This window comes from Merops nubicus, unplaced genomic scaffold (genome assembly GCF_000691845.1).
Source record: "Merops nubicus isolate BGI_N331 unplaced genomic scaffold, ASM69184v1 scaffold12267, whole genome shotgun sequence".
NCBI lineage: Eukaryota > Metazoa > Chordata > Aves > Coraciiformes > Meropidae > Merops > Merops nubicus.
This window is the reverse complement of record NW_008621030.1, coordinates 34,335-38,183: the sequence shown is the minus strand read 5'-3', so window position 1 is coordinate 38,183 and position 3,849 is coordinate 34,335.

Genomic DNA, 3,849 nt, shown 5'->3' with positions numbered 1-3,849 from the left:
GCCTGTGCTCCCGTCCCGCCACACTCTGCGCTCCCCTATTCTGCAAAGGAAAACAAACACCAGTGTTTAGAAAAGGGGGTGTAGTTTTTCTATCTTATTCTAATACATCTAGAAAAGAGCAGGGACTATCCAGGTGGCATTTGAAGATGCAGTGAAAAGGAGCACTGGCTGGGAATGCCATTGGTGTCTCCTCCTGCAAGTCCTGTGTTCTGTAGCTCTCAGGCTTACTATAAATCACTGTAAGATAGGAAAACAGGAAAAGTGGTGAAATGTCAAGTTCTTTGACTTTTATAAAGACTCTTAAGCTTGCTGGGGCATAGGAAGAGCATGGAAGTTTGCTTTCAGACCATACTTTTCAGATTTCTTATAAAAAGGACAAAGCTCACAAAGCTGAGTCTATGATTTAGCTCAGTAGATTATACCTGATGACATACAAGACTTCAAAGAAAGTTCTAGGCATTAATAAGTCAAACGTTGTTGGATTCCACCAGGGAGACAATGAGCAATGAAAAGATGAAAAAGGAGGGCAACCAGTTAGACCCATCAGCTGAAATCAGGTTTAGACTGCTCAGTTAAGGGTGCAATTCACTGCAGTCACCCGTCCCTACAGGTGTAGCAACACCCTCAAGCAGCCACAGCCAACCTCTCCATGGAGAAAAAACACTCAGAGCTTGGATCAACCTGCCTCACAGAAAAGATTATCATGTAGCCACATCCATAGATGCTTCCAAGCATACTGCAATAGTTATGTTGCCAAAATCTGAATTAATGACAAGCAAGCTAACACATCTTCTCATTTATTAGGAGAAAATACATGAGCAGAAGTCTTGCTGCTAGTAGCTAACATTACCAAAAAGATATTTTTGTCTGCTGTGCTCAACTACTGAGCTGTTAAAAAGCTATTTGAAGAGCTCCAGAAAAAGGCTCTATGATGTTTAGTTCTAAAAAAAAAAAATCTCAAGCATAAGCAAATGACAAGAGCCAGATGAATTAAATGATTATTCATTCCCAGCTGATTGGCCTCACCCAAAGGTGCTGTATTTACTACATGCCTGCAGACAGGGGCAAAGAATGCAGTATTTCAGGTCTGGCCTTCATCAGCCAAGTGAAAAAAATCCATCTGGCTTTAGAACAATAAAAACAATCTGACGAAGAAAGTAAGTCATCCATCTCTAGTCAAATGAACTTCTCTGCCTTAAAGTCTCAGCAGCTCTAATATTCAAGGATAAATTAGTATTTAAAATGAGAAACTAAATGTCAATACTTAATGTTAAGCCTGAAGTAATAATTCTGCAATTATTCTGCCCTAATTCTCCAATTAGAACAGACATATATAGCGAGGCCATACACTCAGCAAACCTCAGCAGGACTATTATTCTCCAGTAACAATTATCAGAAAAATTTAGGATGGGAAATGCATCACGAGTATCTGGAGTCCTGTTGATTTGGAGGCAGTCACCAACTGCTCCATCTCACCCCACCCACTCCTCGGTGCCCGTGGTGTCGTGGGTACAAACACTGACCCTGTTACAGCACCAGAGATGCAATTCGGGCATGGGACAGCCTAAGACAGAAATCACACCACTTTGAGCTAAACTGGCAAGGACACATTCTTAACATTACAACTCTCTTCTAGACCTGAAAGAAGTGAAATAAAGATGGTTTAAACCATGGCAGAACATTATGGGCACTGAATGCCATTAGTAGAAAACACTCAAGTTCAAGGTATGGTCAGTGTAAGCAAGTTTCAGTTTCCAAACTACTTTACTAACACATTAAGAAAATTTCTACTAGAACCCAATTTCTACTCTTCATCCTTCAAAAAAAGCAGCACTTGATACTTCACATGTTCTGAAGACCTCAAATGAAAAGAGCATTAATCACACTGACAATGACTTACGGAAGTGACAAGTGACTCAAGATTTTCAGAGTTTGTGAGATCAGCATTTTGTCTGGATAAGGCTGTTTGGAGATGCCTCAACCTGCCTACTTAGAAATTAAAGCTCTCAATCAACAATTACTAGTGCAAAATCCCTACCTTGGAGGAAAAACTGCTTGTTCCCCATTTCTGAAATACTCTCAAGGGGCTAGAAAAAACGGATGAATTCTTGAGAGCAAATTCAGCACCAGAAATGATACTAAGAAGAATGTTTAAAAGATTCTCCTAGGAAAAAAAATTTGCTAATGAAAATTTCAGAACGTATTAAGAAATCCAGAAAGAAAATTGTTTTTTTTTTTAAAAGGCCTACAAGCATTCCAGCTGTGGTTGGGAAAGCAGGGTTACACTGGACACATCTATATGGCAATGTCTGTTTCTCAGTAGTGTGACAGGCAGAGGAAAGCAAAAAATCACTAGTTACTTAAAAATTCAGTTATGGGAAATGCACCAGGCAACCTGGGACCTGCCCAGCACAGAAGTGCCTGAAGCAAGAGTGAAAACTCTCATTGCTGTAACAAATAAGGGTTTTTTTCCCCCCCAACAGTTTAAACAAAAGCAAAATTTCTTCAATCATAAGCAACCCTTCCCTTTAAAAAGGGCTTTTGCTACGTATTTGCACCAAAATCCTCTTGCTATCAGTTATGACTTCCTGGTGCTCTGTTAATAAAACAGAAAAGACCTTGACCTGAATATAAAGGCAGCAACAAAACATAACTGGAAGTGCCATTCAGAACTAAACCACCCACATTTCCAAATGTCCCATGGATCTAAAACTTACAGCCATAAGATGACAGTTATGGTGTGCACTCAAATTGGGCAACTGCTGATGAGCACCCTATCAGATGAGTTATTTCTTTCTTTGTCAAGTTCACCAACAACTGGCAACCTGCCCAACATCCTTTGCTCAAGCACCATCAGAACCATGGCTTCCACACCTTATGAGCATCTCCATTTCAATCCCCTGAAGGTCAAGTGTGTGCCCTGTAAAACAGCTTCTATCGCATCTCATGATGCTATAGGCCCCTTTCAAACATCTACAGAAATATATAATGTTAATTTTAGTTCCTAACTACATCATGGTGCTTCCCAAAACAAGGATAAAGTTTTCCACTTCAAGCAGAAAAACAAACTACAGGAAACAGGGTGGAACAGCAGCAGATTCCACTCATAGGAGGAACAAAATGACATAGATCATGCATTCATTTTCATATGAGTATTTTTGGGGGAATAATTTTATACCAGGATTCTTTTTCCAAGAATGACAAATGCACAGAGTCCCCTTTTCTTCATTTCAGCCTTTGCAAAATCTCCAAAAATCTGGAAGACAACATTAAGAAGGAAATTCTCAGATAAATGCAGCTGATAAAACATGTCCAAAAGAATAAACCTTTTGAGCTCAAAGTAGGCACACACTCAAGTTCCACCACAGTCCTCATACAAACTTATATTGTTTTGTTTGATTTTGGGGTGTTTTGTTTGATTTTGGTTTTTTTTTTTGTTTGTTTTTAAGAAGTAGGAGGTTTTTTCCTTCCCTTTAGCTGCTACCCATGGCTAGCAAGGCCACGCACAAACACTTCCCCCAGTGCTTCCACAGCTAATTCCCTCCCCTGCAGACCACAACCCAGCATGAACAGACCACTACTTTGCAGAAGCAGCTACTTCAGCTTTTTACTGACTCTGGAATCTCCGTATTTTAAGGTTTTCATTGTCATTTCTTTGACTGTTAAGAATTACTTTTCCAGCTAACATTATGTCACTGAAAGCAACATGTGTTTTCCTAGCATATTAGCACCTCCACTTATTTTAATGCTTAAACCTATCAGATGCACATATCTGGTATATAATATCAAGCTACAAGTTTTCTGACAGTACATACAAAAATCAACTGTACTACAGCCCTTGTTTGCTTA